We start from the raw sequence: 17,987 nt of genomic DNA, 5'->3' as shown, positions 1-17,987 counted from the left end.
GGGATTAACATATTCAAATTTATTGAACCGCAAGCTGACAGCATGGTTCCTCCACTTCCAGTGATTGCCAAGCAGAACAACCTGTCCTCCCCTGAGTGTCGCATTCTTCTGGCTTCCCATAAACCATCCACCAGGAAAGTTTATCTCAGCAAATGGAAGAGATTCATTAGTTGGTCCCATGAAAAAGAAATAACTCCCGTTTTGGCACCGCTATCTAGATTTTAGAGTATCTAGCTAATCTCCTTCACACTGGAGCTACAGCTTCTTCCATTCGAGTACATCTGGCAGCAATTTCTAATTTCCACAATGGTTTCATAGGCTTCTCATTATACTCTCACCGTCTCTGTAAAACCTTTCTGAAGGGAGTTTTACATATCATATTCAAACAACCGATTGAGCCATGGAATTTGACTCTGGTTCTACAAGCCTTAACTCACCCCCCCCCCCACCCCATTTGAATCTGTTGCCAATTGTGACTTAAAAGTTTTATTCTGGAAAACCTTATTCTTGGAGGCCATTACTTCACCTAGATGAATTTCTGAGTTACAAGCCTTGTGTATAAAATGTCCCTACATAGTCTTCCATAGGGACAGAGTATCACTATGGACTAATCCCTCCTTTTTACCCAAGATTATTTCTGATTTGACTATTAATCAAACCATTGATCTACCAGTCTTCTTTCCAAATTTCTCTAATAAAGGAGAATATTCATTACATTTGCTTCATGTGCACAGACAACTACGTTTTTTTCTCGACAGATCTAAATCCATACGAAAGTCTGACCAATTATTTATATCATACTCAGGCCGAAAATTGGGAAAATGAGTGTCCAAAGTTATCTTATCTAAATGGTTGAGAGATTGTATTTCCTTTATTTATCAATGTAACAAGGCTTCTATACCTTCTAAGATCAAAGCACATTCCACAAGATCAATTGCAACATCTGTTGCTTTCCATACAAGAGCTTCCATGGATAACATTTGTGCAGCAGCAACATGGGCCTCTCCTCACACTTTTATCACACATTTCAAATTGTATATGGTCTCCAGGGGGAGAGCCTCCTTTGGTTTAATGGTACTCCGTTCTTCCATAGGATCTCTCAGGAAACAAGGTAGCTAGGGACTCTGTCCCATCAGTAAGGAATGAATGAAGATTAACAACATCAGATAAAGAAGTTATGTTCTTGCCATAATGTTCCGTCTGTGTTGTTGATCTTCATTCATTCATTACAACCCACCCACCACCCCTCTCTGAAAGACTCTTAGAGGTTTGGCTATGGTCCTAGTCTATGATAAGGAAGTTGCTCAGAAAAGCCTCTGCTTTTCTCTCTGTAATCTGTCCTTTCCTTATGGGCAAACTCGATCTGAGGTAATATGGAGAGGGGCACTGTAGGTAAAAGCTTAGCTCAAGAGTTTTTTGGCTGGTGCGAGCTTGTTATAATGGCTGACTCAGTTCCAAGGGACAGAACCAACACCCATTGGTAATGAGTGAATGAAGATCAACAAACCAGATGGAACGTTATAGTAAGAACATAACTTCTTTTTATCCTAGTCACCATTCATCACGTATAGGTCTAGGATCCAACATCAGATCTGAGCCAACACATTTAGACAACAGCTTAGCTCAAGCTCCTCCCCTCCAATAATGCTCTGCTGCCCTCTAACCCGTCAGATGTTGTTTGCTGCATTTACATGTCAGAAGCAGGTTGCTCAGCTCCTTGGGTTATTCAATCTTTTTGTAAGTAGGTGTGTTCCTTCTGGGATTTTTTCCATATTATTACCTTGTATTTCAGTTCCTAAAGCACCTCTATAGTTTTTTTTGTCTAGTTGCTAACCCTTTCACCCCTCCTATTGGTTTGTTTAATTTTGGAACCTTTTTTCCCAGTTTACTTAGTGTAGTAGTAATTCCTTTCTGGGAGTGGTTGCTCTTATTAGTTGTGGTTTCTTTTGACTTCCATTGATTATTTGAGTTCCTTTAGTGTGCTTTTTGAGTTACAAAAACAAAATTAAATAACCTCACCAGTGGTAAAACCGATATGTATAACTTTATTGGGATCCTTACAGCAAAGTGACTAAGCGCTTTCACCCTATTCAACAACGGCATCATCAGAGTCACCATTTCTTTAAAACCACTTCCTTTTATAACAGGATCAATAACACAGTTAACAAATCCAATTACAGCCTAACCAATAGAGCATACCAAGAGCTGGTGGATTTATTTAATAAAACAGGACTTGAGTTAGTAAGTATAATTATTAGGGACAATGAAGTAAAGCTTCAAAAGTTAAAAAGTGATGTAGAGTTAAATACAAGTATAACTAAGGATTTATTGTTTGGGCAGTATAAAGACAATTATAACAAAATATTATTGGACTTGGATACGTTTGTACTGGAAAATATGGTGATAAAAACAACTTAAACTGCAGCGGGACATTAATGATTATGCAAACCATAGGGTGTTCCCCTCCAGGAATCAAACCGGAGAGGGGGAAAAGAGAATTTACAAACTCAATGTTACAAGGGACAATAATGAGAATAATAATGGTAATGACGGGAGGAAAAAGAACAATAGACGTAATGTTTTTTACACAACCCCCCAGAACTGAGACTGTCGGAACGTCTCAGAAATCAGGAAGGACAGAAACAAAAGGGAGGAATGAACAACTGAACTCCCCAAGGGAGGAGGAACAGGAATTATTAACCATTTTTGACTTGGATAGTGAATTATTAGACGAGTGTTTAGTGAATTCTGTCAATGAAGTGGAAATAATTAAAAATGGTGATAATTCTGTATATAGTTTTAGTAATTTGAATGTGACAGCTGATCATTATGAGTTATTGAAAAAAGGTTTTACTTTTGTCCCTTATTTTAAATCATATATTACTACATTATTAGTGAATTTGAGGTTATACACGAGAAAGCTGAACTTGTTTCTTTCTGATCAAACCAATGTGATAAATGAAGGTGATGTTATGAGACGTAAAATCACATTTATACCTGCCTACAATGCCAGTGTATTGAATTTTGAGCAGATGTGTGAGCTTGAGTTCAGAGAAACTGTTGTGGGTAATTATCAAAATAATTACAATTTAACTAAAAAGGAGAGGATTGTACTAAATGAATTAGCCAGAGATAATAACATTAGGATTATGAAACTGGATAAAGGTGATGGTGTTGTAATTATGCCCAAGTTTGACTATGTATGTAAAATGTTTGAAATTCTTAACAACACCTCCACCTACGAAATAGTCTCGCTGAATGAAATTAACAGGGCATATTCTAAGATTGATTTATTTTCTGTTATACCCACAATATTTGTTTGGACTACTTTCAAAGTATAAGAACCAACAGCAGCAAAATTATACGACAAACCACAAGAGCAGGATTGCAGGAAACAGAGCTTTATTCCGGTACCTCGGCCCACTGGCCTTCAAAGGAATAAAAAACACTTCACCAGAAACCACATATATACTGGTGCTGCATAGCAATTAAACAATTACATAATTAAGTGATGAAGAGATTCAGCAAGTGACATGAATTAAAGAAACAAACACCATTCTTAAAAACACTTACAATAGAGAAAATAGAATAGCAAAGGTCTGGTAACTATGGTCGTGATAAAAAATTTGAAGATTTAAAAAGATTAAGAATTAGAGAAACATCACTTTTTTATGACATTTGTCTCTTAGAAAAATATGTTGAATTGTCTATCACACCAAGAGGTTTGAGGATAGACAAGCTTCCTGCATATAAGTTTGCTGAGGATGAAGCTGAATTTTTAGCCGAATGGCAAGCAGCGTCTTTACATTGCACTTTAACTTGGTTGAATATACTTATTAAACGTAATCGGAGAAGTTTGGGGTTACTCCAAACCAAGATAGCAGAAAGTGAAGCAAGTCTTACAGATGGCCAGGCTATTTCCTCTTCTTTATCATTAGCCATGAAAGAAATTAACACTGCTGTTTCAAAGGCTGAATTTGAGGTCATAGCCAGGAAAAAGAAAAAATTAAATAGAGACATCGCTGACTTTAAAAATAACACCATATATTCTTGGCAGCGTCGATATGAACGTAAGAAGCATACAAATGGTACAGTCCGAGGCAGAGCGTCAGAGGGAAGCTCACGCAGTGGGCGCGACTCTTCAGTATCGTCATCGGATACTGCCGGTGGAAGCAAAAAGAGTGTTTCTTTTGAGCGCGTGGATTTGGCAGAAGATAATGGGCTGTTGACGGAGGAAGAAGAACAAGGAAGGTGGAACTTTCGACAAGGGGCGAAACGAAAATCTCGCCAAAAGGGCCGTAATAAAAGGTATTGAGTGCCATTCTCATGTTAATTTGAATGCACATGTTTTTCCTCATTCTCATTGCGAGAATGAAGGTGCTGGTTCCGTTGTGTACGATGCTTATGTTATTAACAATACGAATGAGCACATGAATGGTGTTGTTAAAGATTCAGAATGTATAAACGAGTTTGTTGAGTCTACACAGAACTGTTTGTTGGATCAAAATGTGCATTATCTGGATGGAAATAACATTTTGAACTTGAGTGACTTTGCCTTATCTTCAGAGATGATTGCGGTGCTGAATTTGGGCAGTAAATTTGTGCCTACCAAAGTTCCGGCATTGTGTGACATCTTATTGGACATTAAGCGCTTTTGTAGAAAACTATATCTGAAACTGTTTTTTAATAAAAGCTGTAATAATGTCACTTTTGTGGGGGCTATAGAAGATAATTTAGATGTCTCTGATAATTTAGGCTATGTTGAAAGTAGCTTTGTTAGTTCCACTGATATAGATGACCTAGATGAATTCTCTCTTCTTTTTGACCCTCTTTTTGATATGTCTACACATGACATTGTGGAAGATAATGTATTAACTAATTCCAGTCAGAGGGGGTTCAGCTTATCTGTTGATAATGCTGATAATGCTGACAATGTTATTAATGACATTAGGTCAGAACGATTCTACAGAGGTTATGGCAAATTCATATTACCTTTATTACCTAGTCGTAGTAATTTTTCTCCACCTAAGAACTCTGCAGTATTGAGGGCATTTGAAAATGTAATTAGCAAGAAGGCAGAAATTGAATATGATAGTTTTTTGAGGCAGTATTTTTCTTTCAACCTAAGCAAATGTGAATGGAATGCTTTGAAATGTATGAAGGAAGCTGCTAAAAACTATGCTTTTTGCGTTGCAGATAAAGGGGGAAAATGGGTAATTATGAACAAATGCCATTATTTAAAAATGAACTATGACTTATTGTGTAATGATCTAGTTTATGTAGAATTGTCAAATAATCCTATTACAGACTATAATGCTTGTCTGTTGGAAATTCTTGAAAGGGGAGAAAGACTGGGTTTTTTGAACAACAAAGATGTGAAACGTTTGTATGTGGCTAATCCTAAAGACCCTGTTTTTTATTCTTTGCCCAAAATACATAAAAATGCCTTAGATCCACCAGGCCGCCCTATTGTGTCTTGTTGTGGGGGCTATTTGGAGTTTGTAGGGATTTTCTTGGATAGTATATTAAAGGACCATTTGAAATATGTTGCTTCTCACATTGTAAATACAAATCAATATTGTGAGAAAGTTAAGAACTTTAAATGGGATTCTGATTTATACTGGGCTACTGTAGATGTTAAATCTCTTTATACGAACATTAGTAATAAATTGGGTCTGGAAGCTATGATGAAAATTTTGGGAGAAGGTCCACGGACTTCCTTCCTTTGTAATTTCACTTCTAGAGTTTGCACTTAGCCACAATTATTTTTCTTTTGATAAAAAAATATTTCTTCAAATAAATGGCACTGCAATGGGAGCCAGCTTTGCCCCGACCTATGCAATTTTATTCATGTCTATATTTGACATTGAATTTTTGTACACATTGGGATTTTTTCAAAACAAGGTTGTTTCTTACTACAGATATATTGATGATTTAATTTTTATCTGTAGAGGTGATGTTTCAGATTTTGATACATTCATGGCAGATGTACATAAAAATAAGTTTGGTTTGGAGTTCACATACAATGTTAATAAACTAGAAATTCAGTTTTTGGATATTTCGTTGTATGTGGATAAACAGGGGTTTGTACAATTTAAACCATATAGGAAGGAGGTGGCCTCTAATAATTTTCTTCATGCATCAAGTGCACATCCTTTGCACTTGATAGAGTCGCTTCCTTATGGTGAATTCAAACGAATTTATGAACATACTTCAGAACATAGTCTCTTAAATTTGGAATTTGACATTGTTTGTAAGAGACTATTGGAGAGAGGTTATTCTGAAACTTCTATTAGGAAGAATCATTCTAAATTTGTTAGTGTTAAAAAGTACTATGCCAGTAAAACATCTTATGTGAATATTAATCATAATAAAATGGATACGAATGATAGGATGTTTTTTGTCACGAAATTTTCTTTATTTTCGGACATTTTGTGTAATATTGTTAACTTTTTGTGGCCAATTATTTGTAATAATGAAGAATTTGGGCACCTCTTTCCAAAGTTTGTTTCTTTTTCATATGGTAGATATCAAAATCTTAAAGAAATATTGAAACCTAGGCACTTATTTAGTGCGATTTCTATACCTGACACTGTTAAAGAATTTGGTATGTTTCAATGTGGGAAATGTAAGATATGTTTAAAAGCTAGAAATCTATCAGGTAGTAATATCAATGGGGTGAAATATTTTGCTAAAAATAAGTTTAATTGCAGCTCTTGTGGTGTTGTTTATATAATAGGTTGTGACTGTCTTTTGCCTAAATATTATATTGGCCAGACAAAACGTCAACTTAAAATTCGCGTATTAGAACATATTGGTGATGTACGTAATGCTAGAATGGACAGCCCAATATTTGACCATTTTTATAATGTGCATAATGGGTCAGTTGACTCATTATTTTTTTGTGCCTTGGCTAAACCAAATGCATATTCTAGAGGCAATTTCTTACAAAGTTTATTAAATTTAGAGAGTAGATTTATCTTGAAATATAATACTTTGAAACCTCGAGGTTTAAACTTGGAAGTGAATTTAAATATTTAGCAACTTTGCTATTCTATTTTCTCTATTGTAAGTGTTTTTAAGAATGGTGTTTGTTTCTTTAATTCATGTCACTTGCTGAATCTCTTCATCACTTAATTATGTAATTGTTTAATTGCTATGCAGCACCAGTATATATGTGGTTTCTGGTGAAATGTTTTTTATTCCTTTGAAGGCCAGTGGGCCGAGGTACCGGAATAAAGCTCTGTTTCCTGCAATCCTGCTCTTGTGGTTTGTCGTATACTACTTTCAAAGTAGTTTGATTGGTGCTAATAATTTGAGTAACAGCAAAGTCAACCTCCTGACTGACTTTATTGATCTAGTTTTGAATATTAATTTTATATATTTTGAGGGGTAATATTTAGTGGGAAATAAATATGAAGCGGCCCACAACATTTGCCCCTATTTTGAAGAATGAGGTCAATGTAACTCAAAAAGCATCTGATGGCCCTTATGGCAGTGATGTGATGATTGTCCAGTATAATAAGGATGCTCCCCACTTAGTTGGTATGTTACAAAAAATTTGGGACTGGTGTTTTGATGCAGAGTTGAAAAAGAAGTTAGGGTCAAAACCTAAGGTTGGATGTAGTATGGGAAATAATTAAAAAAAATGTATTTGAGTCCCAGGAGAGAGAAAGTTAAAAATATTATAGGTTTAAAATGTATAAATGTGGGGCTTGCAGTTGTTGTAAGTGTATTAATGATGGCCCTTATGTGTCCTTGGAAGGTTATGGAAGGACACTTCAATGTCCAGGGCACTGTAATTGCAATACAAAAAAATGTGGTTTATGTGGCTACTTGCACAGCTTCCCTGGGATTTTATGGTGGAAAAACCATAAGGAGACTGAGGGATAGAATAGCTGAACACATGAGGGACATCAAGAATAAAAATATGTGTAGTGCCTTATATGTACATAACACTGTGTGTGCAAGTTTTAAGAGATTTTTATTTTTTGTAATAGATAAAGTAGAACAAAATGAAAGGGGTGGGAAGGTAAAATTGGAAGTCGAAGACAGAAAAACAAAATGGCAATTTAGATTAAATGCCATACATGAGCTTGGTTTAAATGATGGGATTTTGAGTGCAGCTTTGCTCAAGCAGTGGGCAATGATGTATGACTAAATAAGGTTTTCATTTGATAAAGTGATGTGATTACCTTATGTAATTTTAATGCTGATGTATTTTAAATATTGTTAGAAGGTATTAGTGTATATCTATTGGCTAGGCTGTAATTGGATTGGTTGATTGTTTTATTGATCCTGTTATAAAAGGAAGTGGTTTTAAAGAAATGGTGACTGATGATGCCTGTTGAATAGGGTGAAAGCATTTAGTGACTTTGCTGTAAGGATCTCAATAAAGTTATACAGCTCGGTTTTACCACTGGTGTGGTTATTTCATTTTATTTTTGTGGTTTGTGTCAGTGCCTTTAGCCATTTGTTTTGTATTGTTTGTTTTTTGAGTTAGGACAGACTTCAGTGTTTTGAGTTTTGGCCTGTTTGTGGTACTTTTCTTTGGTTTTTCCTCTGGTATTTGTTGCCTTGTTTTTTTCTTTTTCTCTTTTTTTCTCCATGTCAGACAAACATTTAGGTTTCAAGAGGTGCTTCTCTTGTGGTGGGAAGGTGCTAGTCTCTGAATTGCATGAGGAGTGCCTCTACTGTTTTGGTGCCGGCCACCTGGAGGTTGAATGCAGCATTTGCACCACATTCAACCCCAGAGCCCTGGTCGACCACCAGAATAAGCTGTTACTAAAAGGCTTGGTTAAGGGGGGTCCCCTGGTCAAAAAATCCTCAACCAAGTCTGGCCCCTCTGTCCATAAAAGAAAAGTTTCCCCTTCTTCTTCTTCTTCTTCTCCTCCTCCTCCTCCTCCTAAGCAAGCCTGGATGCCAGATCCCAGGTCCCAGATCCGACTCCAGCCTTAGCGGTGTTGGATGCGAGGGCTTCCAGAGAGTCGACTCTGGATCCAAGGAATCAGGTTCCAGGTTTTCAGATCCGAGGACTCCACTTTCAACTCTCGGATCCAAGGCTTCTGGTTTGAAGCCTTTGGATCTGAGCCAGACCGCACTTGTCACAGATCCAACCCTGTCAGATCGGTAGGATTCGAGAACTCCTTCCTCAGATACTCATGTGTCCTCGGACCCAATTCAGTCAGATCTGAGACCTGTGTGGGATCCTATTGTTGTAGAGGATTTTCCTCTGGTCCCTTCTGGAGGGATCCTTTGTTTACCCCTCCATGCAGGGCCCGTTCTCCAGATCATTGGAGAAGATCCTCAGGGTCCTGACACAGGTCTCCAGCTAGGTCCTCCATTTCCTCCCAATACTCCAGGAGCATCCTGCCATCAGACATGGACAGGATGATGCAGTCCTTTTTGAAGGCTTAAATTGAGTTGGGGCTTTTGGCTTCCCCCTCCCCGTCTATCTTCTTCTTGTCTGCCCTCGCATGGATTGGACTCAGGGGATCTGGTGTGCTGCATGGAGGCAGTGGGGGTTTCTGGGACACCCTTTGTCCCTACTTCATCAGGGTCTATGGCCATTTCTGTTCTCATTCCCCCAGGACAGGCAGGGCCACCGGTTCAGATTGTAGCCCTAGAGTCCGTGGGGGCTGGTTCAGGTCCGGCCTTCTCGGACCATTCTCTGCCCCTTGGTGCTTTGGAGCTTGATAGCTCAGGACCGGTACTGTCTGGAGGGTTAGGGGTTCTGGCAGGATCTACTCCCTCCTCTGTTGTGGTGTTATCAGTGGGGGGGGGGGCCTCATCCAGTCCCCCTGTATTCCGGGTAGTGGAAACTTCCCTCTCTACTACGAGAGTAGCCTGTCCGACTCACCGTGCTTCTTCCCAGCCCCAGAATTTGAGCAGACCCCCTCATCCTGCTCCCAGTCAGTTCATCCAGTCTAGTCTTGGGGGGGGGGGTTCCCCAATAGGGGTCCCTTTCTCTTTTGAGTCTTCCCATGAGCCTCCGGCAGAGGAAGTGCCTCAGAAAAGGGCATGTAAGAGGAGATGTCTGAACTTCCCTATGGAGTCTCTCACGGAGGACATGGATGTCAATGAAGTGGACGGGTCTCCAAGATCAATGCCCGATGATGTCTCCTTTGGAGACATACTAGAGATCCTTAAGGCCAAGGGCAGTTGGTCTGCCCAGCCTCCATCCTCTGAAGAAACCATATTCCTCGAGGCTTTCAGTATGGGCCCATCTACCTCTTGGGTGTCCCCACCTGCTGTCCCTTTAATCAACCTTATTGCCAGCAGGGCCTGGAAGGAATTCAGTACAGTGGAGCCAGTACCAAAAAGAGTGGATACATTTTTAAGCCCACCATCGGATAAAGCCTTCTGGTCCAAGGCGGTTCCTGTTGATGCGATTGTGGTGACTGCCATCACCAAGAATGAGTTGGTGAAACAGAGTTCATCTGTACATCCTCCCAACCATGAATCAAGAGGATTGAACAGATTTGGAAAGCGGTTGTTTCCATCGGCTTTTTTCAGCCTGTGAGCTTTGAACTATCTGACCCATTTTACCTGTCTCCAGAGGGATTTGATAAAGGAGCTTTCAACTTCCCTCTCAGAGTCCATGCCTGCGGAGGACTTTAAGTCCATCTCTCCCAAGCTAGCCACTTGTATGTCAATAGTTAATTTATCCATGAGGTTATCATCCAGTGCTGCAGAGGGTTCCTCATGGGTGGCAGGTACAGGCATTGCCATCAGGCGTCATGCCTGGCTGCGTTTATGGGGGTTTGCAGACATACCTCTCAACTGTCCAGATTTTTGCAGAATGTTCAGATTTTTGCCTCATGTTTTTGGTCCATTTTTCATAAAATAGTGGTTTTCTAGCAAATCACTGGCAAATTATTGAAGATTTAAGTCAGAGAATAATGACAGACATTTGAGTTTCAGACTTCATCCCTTCAGAAAATTCACGCTAATGCAAAACATGTTATTCAGTCTATTTTCTAAGTCTGTATGAGCAATATTTAAAAATGTTTGATCCTTTGTCCCTCCATTATTTATGGCTTTGTCCAGATTTCTTACTCTAAGAGGTTGAGAGGTATGTTTGCAGAGGCTTTTAAAGTGTCATTCACTAATGCCTCCTTTGATGGTTCCACTCTTTTTGGACCCAGCATTAAGGAAACTTTGACCCATAGCGAGCAAGAGGGGAAGACACAGTCGGCTGTAGGGATCAAATTCTCTATCTCCCAAAGGTCCTTTTCCAAGACCCAAAAGGGGAACAGGAAAATGTGGTTCTGCAAGTTGAAGTCTTCCTTTCAAGAAGCTTAAGAGAATCCCTCCTCCGGGGATGGGGGAGAGACTCAATGGTTGACACTGCCCTAGCGGCAGAAGAGGCCTGCAAAACCTGGGTTCTAGGGAGCTCTACTCTGAGAAACCCTTCCAGCACCCCTGAGAAGTTACCAGACTGTCCCTCCCTGCAGGCAGTCGGGGATTGGTTGACTTTGCACCCTTTAGCCTGGGCAAACATCACAAATGATCAATGGGTGCTAAGAATCATATCCAGGGGCTACTACATTCCCTTTTCAGAACCCACACCAAAAAACAGAACTCTCTGAGATGTACCATTCAGTCAGAGAGAGCTAGCCCACCTAGAGGTCACCGACCTCATCCAAAAATGAACCATCCAAAAGGTCCCCACAGGATACTTCTTTTTGGTACCCAGGAAAATGGGGGGCCTGCATTCCATTTTGGACCTCAGTCAGTTAAACCTGTTGGTCAAGAAGTCGAAGTTTTGGATGGTCACTGCTCAGTCCATTGTGCCCCTTCTGCACAAGAAAGACTGGATGTGCTTTGAGGATCTCCAGGATGTGTACTATCATATCAAAATAGACAAGCAGTGCAGGAGATTCCTCTGCTTTCACTTAGGGGCTGATCACTTCCAATTCAGAGCCCTATATTTTAGACTCACCACATGCATGGCAATGGTGGCAGCTCATCTCAAGTTGTAGGGATTCCAGGTGTCTCCCTACCTCGACAATTGGCTCCTTACAGCCTCCAGAAAGCATCAGCTGGTGGAGTACACATGCTTCCTTCTTTGTCTGTTCAATCAGTTGGAGATGACAGTGAATCTGGCCAAATTTTCCTTGACCCTGTCTCAAGAACTGGAATTTATAGGCACTCAGCTGGACACTACATCTGAGATTGCAGCTCTTCCTCTCTGATGAATGCTTCTTATCCAGTCTCACATTCAGAATTTTCTGGAGCAAACTCATCCTCCAGTATCAATCATTCACAGGGCTTTGGGTTGCATGGCAGCTTCCATTTATCTGGTCCCACTGGCCAGATACTACATGGCAGTGCTACAGTGGACCCTAGTGGTCCAGTGGTCCACCCTTTCTCATCCCTTGTCAGTCCCCATTCATCTCACTCTAAGTTGTTGGAGACACCTATCGTGATGGATGCATTCCCTGGACCTCCTAGCAGGCAGGTAGTTTTCTCCACCTGTTCCAACAGCCACAGTGACCACAGAAGCTTTCCTCCTAGGGTGGAGGGCACTTTCAGGGAATGACTGTTCAAGGGACATGGTCCCAGTCAGAGACCAAGCTGCACATAAACGTTCTGGAGATGAGAGCAGTCCTTCTATCATTGCAAGCATTTCAGGATTGCTTTCCTCTGGGGATGATAGCAGTTCACACAGACAACATGGCTGTTGTGTGGTACATAAACAAGCAGGGGGGGCACATGTTCTTATCTGCTTTGTCGAGAGGCCATGAGGGTTTGGGAATGGGTGATGTCCTCGTGGTGCTTTCTCTTTGCAACTCCCATTCCCGGAGCTTCCAATGTGCTGGTGGACAAGCTGAGTAGGGCTGTTCTGACCCCTCATGAGTGGTCCTTGAGTCCTTCAGTGGCAAAACAGATCTTCTGTTGGTGGGGCCAACCTATCTGCAGTCTGTTTGCTTCTCCTCTCAATCACAAATGCAACAGTTACTTTACTTTGATCTACCCAGAGGGGGAGTCCCCCAGGGATACTCTGACTCATGTTGGCCTCCGGTTCCCCTTTATGCTTTTCCAACATTACCCATATTTCCTAGTGTTCTTCAGAAAGCAAGATGCCTCAGGACACAGTTGATCCTCATTTCCCCCTTCTGGCCTCGGCAGGTGTAGTTCCCTCTCTTACGGTCTCATCTGAAGCACCTCCCTTGGGTGCTCGATCCAGTGCCGGGTCTGATCTCCCATCCATCACTCCATCCACTCCCAAATCCGCAAATCCTCCATCTGATAGCTTGGTTTGTCCACTTCCAGTGATTATTGCTAAGTCCAGGCTAGCGTTCCCTGTGAGGGACATTATTCTTGCTTCTCAGAAGTGTTCCACCACCCAGATAGTTTACAGAAGTAAGTGGAAGAGATTCTCCATCTGGGCTAGAGGTTAGAATCTCAATTCATTTTTGGCTCCAATTCCTGACATTCTCCTTTCTTGGCTTTGCTTTTTAAGGAGGACGCTAGCTTCTCTACTGTCAAAGTCCAGTTAGCTGCAATTTCTCATTTTCATCTCAATAACGACCCTACCCTTTCTTCTCAGCTCTGCAAAGCCTTCTTGAAAGGTGTGTTTTGTTGCACCCTCCAGTCAAAGACCCTTCTCCACCGTGGGATCTTATTCTGGTGCTGTTTTAAGTCTGCTACATCCTGCGCCTTTAAGTTTCTTTCTTGGAAGACTGCCTTTTTAGTGGCTACAATTTCAACAAAGAGAGTATCAGAATTGCAGGCTCTTACCATTAAATCTCTTTACTTAATATTTCATAAATATAGAGTGGGTTTGAAACCCAACCCCTCCTTTATGCCCAAAGTGGCCTTTGAAGCAAATCTCAATCAATCAATCAATCAATCAATCAATCAATCAATCAATCAATCAATCAATCAATCAATCCAACTTCAGTGTTCTTCCTTAATTATGCTAATAAAACTGAATACATTTTACATACATTAGATGTTCATCATCAGCTTCATTTCTATTTGCATAAAACTAAGCCCTTTCGGCTCTCAGACCACTTGTTTGTGGCCTTTTCAGTTAACAGGAAGGACCAAGCTATATCAAAAATTACCATCTCCCATTGGATGTCTCAGTGCATTTCTTACATTTACTCTTCATGTGGTTCTCCTTTGTCTAGACCAGTTAGGGCTCATTCCATCAGGTCGATGGCCACTTCAGCTGACTTTGTAGCCCATCAATCTTTGGATGTCATTTGTGCAGCAGCAACTTGGTCCTCTCCTCATATTTTCATCTCTCATTACAAACTTGACTTAGTTTCTAGAGGAAGGGCTTCCTTTGGCTGTACTGTTCTTCAGCATGTCCTTACTTGAGGCCACCCAAGAATTTTGGGTAGCTGGAGACTCCGACCCATACGTGATGAATGGTGACTAGGATAACATCAGATTAATAGTTCTGTACTCACCATAACTTGGTATCTATGCTATCCGTAGTCATCATTCATCACGGTCCAACCCTCCAGCTCCCTTCCTGAGAGATTGGCAGGATTTTTCTGTGTGTTTTCTTTCTCCAGGACAAACTCAATCTGAGGGGATAGAGGGCAGCAGAACATTGTGGGAGGAGAGAAACTTGAGCTAAGCTGCTGTCTAAGTGTGCCGGCTCAGATCCTAGACCCATATGTGATGAATGGTGACTACGAATAACACAGATACCAAGTTATGGTGAGTATATATCTATTATTGTTTGGATAAGACTAAAGCTTTTTGTAAATCTGAACAGCCTTTTGTTTCTTTTCATCCTAGATCAATAGGTTTGGCTGTTTCCAAGCAAACTATTTCTTCTTGGGATATCTAAAGCCATTTCTTTTTGCTATTCTTTTCATGGAGCAGCACAGTGGTGCAGTGGTTAGTGTTATGGCCTCACAGCAAGAGGTTCTCCAGTTCAGTTCTTGGCTGAGGTGCCTTCTGTGTGGAGTCTGCATATCCTCCCTGTGTTCGTGTGGGTTTCTTCCAGGAGATCTTGTTTCCTCTCCCATTCCAAAGACATGCAGTAGGTGTACTGAACACTCTAAATTGTGTGTGTGTGTGTGTGTGCGTGTGTGTGTGAGTGTGTGAGTGTATAACCTCTGAGGGGGTGGGATGGGAGCTGGGATAGTAGCCTGACCCCATAAAACCATAACCACTACAGAAACAATGAGTGCCTGGAGTGGCGCTCGTTGTCTGATGTGCTGATTGGCACATAAATGGACTAAGGGAGACAGATTATTTTCATGAGAAAAGCCTTCCTTCTTCTGAAAAGGCTCATTCCACTAGAACTGTATCTTCTTCTGGTGTCTTTTTGAGGGTTTGGATACTACTACTATTTTTCAGGCAGCAACCTGGACTTCTGCACGTACCTTTACTAAGCATGATAAGGTGGATGTGACTTCTAGCACCAGAGCTGGCTTTGCCAGGGCCATTCTCCATGGCTTCCTAGAGGGCTTTGCTGACCCTTCCTCTTCCCAGTCTTCTTCCTGAGCTTTTGCATTCTCCCTGTTGTGAAGATACTGCAACAGTGATATAGAGGACATAGTACAGTTGTGTAAAATCTTACCTTAACAGTAGATGTCCTTTTCTTCACTGTTGCAGTATTCACTCCCTCCCTACTCCCCCAGTCCTTTTTCCTTCTGGATGTATTTACCTATTTTTATCCTTGAAGTGTTATTTCTTCTGGGGCTTTTTCAGTTCTGAGGATGGTATTTCCGGATGTCACCTTTATACCCAGTGCCATGCACGGGAGCAAACATGTGATGTATGGTGTACATGTTATAACTAAAAGGGCTTGTTATACTGGCTGGATGTCAGGCTGCCTTTGGCAGGGGATCCCTATTGTAAATAATACTGCAACAGTGAAGAGAAGGACATCTACTGTTATGGTAAAATTTTACACAACTGTACATTCTCCCCAATGACAAGATCAGTCGAGCAATGGATAGGTGGGGTAAGAAAGCGTATACTTGCTCTAACAGCTTTCAGAGCTATAAAATACCCTACTCAAATGACCAAATACTTAATCTCTGTGCTACAGTCCTTAAGCAAGACCATCACAGAGTCACTGACTCTGGAGTCAAAACAGGATATGCAGTCTTTAGTAGCCCAGGCTTCTCAAAAAGCCAAAGTATAAAATGCAGCTAATGATGCTATGGATGCTTCTTCCATTGAGGCTGCATTTGTGCCTACAGGGCCAGCCTATTCCCTGAAGATTTCAAGTCTAAGATTTGAGACTTCCCTTGGATAATAGTCTCCATCTGATGTCATCAATCTTCACCTAACCCTTGACTATGGGCTCGGTTCCAAGCCTTGGAACTGACTCGGCCATTTATTTCAGCTCGCGCCTCCAAAAACTTTCATGCTAGGCTCTACCCATGATGCTCCTTTGTAAATTACCCCAGATCTTGTTTTCAGCTTTGTTGTGTCAGTCATGTCCACCCTATCTCTTGTGCTTTGGCTGTATTTCAGTGTTTTTTCCATATTTCACATTTCTTTCTATAAAGTTCTCCATAATACTTTTTCTCTATTTCTACCCATTCCTCTGTCTATATTTTAAGTGTGTGTATGAGTGTCTTTCCTCTTTCTTCCATTCTATGGTTAGGTAGCCTTTTTTCATACCATTGTTGGTACTTTTTTCCCCTTTAGTTACCATTATGGTATTTTCCTAATTACTATTGTAATTTTTTCCCCTTCTCTTTTCTCTTTTGTTAAAAAAAAAAAGACAAGACCGTTTTTGAGTTCTCCCTCTCCGTGTGTGTGTGTGTGTGTGTGTGTGTGTGCATGTGTGTGTGTGTGTGTGTGTGTGTGTGTGTGATTGTGTGTGTGTGGCTTTTATGTGCTAGGCCCCTTTTTCTTCCTAGCATGGCTGACAATACTTCTAAAGGTACCTGTGGCTTCAAGAGGTGCCAGAAGTGTGAAAGAAAATTGCTCAATTCCGATGGACGTGTTTTTTGTGTTTACTGCCTTAGTGCAGTTCATCTCCAGGAGGACTGTGCAGTCTGTCATGGTTTCTCCGCTAGAACTTTAACTGACCAGAGAAACAAATTAATCTTAAAAGGACTTCTGAAATGACAGTTTGAAGAGGCCATTTCTGCTCTGAGAACTGAAGCCTGTTTGTCATCCTCTTCTTCATCCTCTTCCAAACCTAAAAAGAGATCTCATTCAGTTCCAAAATGCTCCTTAGAACTGCCTTCAAAATTGACAAAACAACCTTCGGTATTGACAGCTTCTTTGACACTGATAGCCATGGATGATTCCACTTTAACAAAATCTTCAGAACAGGTGTCTGGAGCATCTGTACCAGTGGCTTTGTTGGTACTGAAGCAGTCTACCATTAAAACCTTACCAAAGACCACATATTTGTCCTCAATGAATCCTTTTGCTGATAAGCCACCCAGTCCATTCTTGAAACCGGGACCTCACAGGTCTCCATATGTTTCGTCCATTTGATCCACTAAGAGTCTTTCAGAATCAGATAATATGAAACTCCTTAGTCAGCTCCTGAAATTGAGGGGATTGCATCCACCTTCAGTTCCAAACCAAAGTGGCACTGGAAACGGTCCTTCATCGACACAGACACAGGTTCCTCCAACTCCTGCTGAGCCTTTGGAGCCTCTGGCACTGACCTACCCAGCTGTGACTATCTCAGTACCGGCTAGAATTTCTTCTCCAGAATGAAGGATCACCTTGAGCATTTCCTGTGTCTCAGAAGTGGAAACTTCCTGGGGTCAAGGCTTTGTTGCTGGTTCCAAGGGGCAGGGTTCGGCATTGATTCTTTTGGAACAGTCCATGCCCCTCGGTGCCTCAGCATTTGTAAGCTCAACCTAGGCTTCTGCTTTGGAGGCAACTTCCTGGGTGCAGGGTGGTACCAGAGGTCTGAAAGAGTCTTTTTCGGTTCAGGTCTCCCATCCCTCTGTGGGGGGGCCAGCCTTTCAAATCATGGAGAAGGCTCTGCCCATTGTGGTCACACAGTCCTTGCCACCCCTGTCGGGCCAAAT

The 17,987-nt window shown here is 41.1% G+C and overlaps 1 protein-coding gene across 5 annotated transcripts in view; it reads right to left on the bottom strand.

The window, feature by feature from the left end:
* The window catches only part of SLC16A4 (solute carrier family 16 member 4), a 439,791-nt gene that overhangs the window by 21,582 nt on the left and 400,222 nt on the right, over positions 1 to 17,987 (bottom strand). The gene's annotated exons all lie outside the window — the stretch shown is intronic.

Source organism: Protopterus annectens, chromosome 7.part0 (assembly GCF_019279795.1).
Source record: "Protopterus annectens isolate FY-2018-M chromosome 7.part0, PAN1.0, whole genome shotgun sequence".
In the NCBI taxonomy this organism is placed as follows: Eukaryota; Metazoa; Chordata; order Ceratodontiformes; family Protopteridae; genus Protopterus; species Protopterus annectens.
Note: the sequence above shows the minus strand (reverse complement) of the source record. Positions and strands in the feature narration are given on the sequence as shown.